The sequence below is a fragment of the Eupeodes corollae genome, chromosome 2 (assembly GCF_945859685.1).
Source record: "Eupeodes corollae chromosome 2, idEupCoro1.1, whole genome shotgun sequence".
Lineage (NCBI taxonomy): Eukaryota > Metazoa > Arthropoda > Insecta > Diptera > Syrphidae > Eupeodes > Eupeodes corollae.
The window spans coordinates 135,209,569-135,211,052 of record NC_079148.1 but is presented as its reverse complement, the minus strand read 5'-3'; positions in this window follow the sequence as shown (position 1 = coordinate 135,211,052).

Genomic DNA, 1,484 nt, shown 5'->3' with positions numbered 1-1,484 from the left:
CAAGGCAAATCAAAACATCGGGGATTCATTAACTTTTTAATGTTTAATAAGAATCTAAGAAATCAAGAGAAATACTTCCATGCCCATTACTTACGATTCTAAAAATATAACAAGTACAAACTTACTTCTTTGTTGAGTCTTGAAGAAAAATGTTATTCGGCAATTGGCATCTTTTGTGGCCTTGATAAAGTTTTCGTATCATCTATAGCAACTATCTTTTACCTTTCAGCGAACAAATGAAAAACTTCGGAAATGTTCTTCGTTCTTACACAAAAATTGAAACTTTTTTGTATCGAAAACGAAAACTGTAATTGTATATTTTTTGTAACTAGATCATATGAAAATGTATTCAATTTGAATCCTTTCCAAGGATATTTTTTTTTTTGAGACTTTCGAAAAAGTTTAAATTACTTTAATCCAATTGGATGTAATCCATCTTGAACTTTAACAACTTGGAAAAAAAAGGTATATACAAAAGTTGATAAATAGGGGAAAAAAGGAAGGCTGTTTCTGTCCTATTCTTTTGTGATGAGGATGACCATCAAGACCAAGTCCAAAATAATTAATGAGTTCGAATTCTTTAAAAAGGACTCTTCACAGAGCATCAGAGACAATAATTGTCTAGGATTAACTGAAGAATAAAAAAAGATCCCTATTCATTGGGGTTTTGATGAATTCCCATCAAAGTTGAATTGAGAGTGACAAATAAACTATCTCAAAGATCTAAGCCGACCCTCATATTCCCTTATACGTACAAAGTCTATCATTCTATTCATCGACTTGTTAAGCAAACATCAGACTTTTGATTGAGCAAAAAGACAGACGACAATGATAATGACGACGACAACCAAGAACCAAGAACCGACAACCGAGGACGATGATGATGATGTTGATGTTGAGAGTTGATGATGATGTCAAAAGCGAATGGAAAACTAGAAAATGCTAATTAAAAAGGTTCAATCTTCATCTTTGTGTACGCTCTGTGTTCGTCGAGTATGTTTTCCTTTTTTGATTGAAGCCAATTCAAAGGGATAATATATATTGATTCAGAAGTGAGCGACAAAAGTGCGGGATTGGTTTGATAAGTACTAGAAAAACATATACAAAGCCTTATTCACAATACCGCACATGTAATATACATATAAGACATACACACGACATAGACGATATCGAAATAAGCCATTTGAAGATGTAGGAGACCCGGTTAAATGAACACATGAGTTTAATTGCAGATCCTGTATGGTTTGTTGTTGAATTAATAAGGATTCTTAGAGCACAAGGATACGTTAATAAATAAAATTAAACGTCTTTCATCAAAAAAGCGAGATAATTAATGTGGTTTCTTTTTTTCAAGCAGTGTTACCAATTAAAAATAATTTCGCTTTTAATATGAAAACGTGAATTTCACTAAAAGTGAATCACGTAAAAAGGTAAGTCCTTCCAAATATTTAGGATGAAGCCCAAATTAATTGAAGAAACTTGAA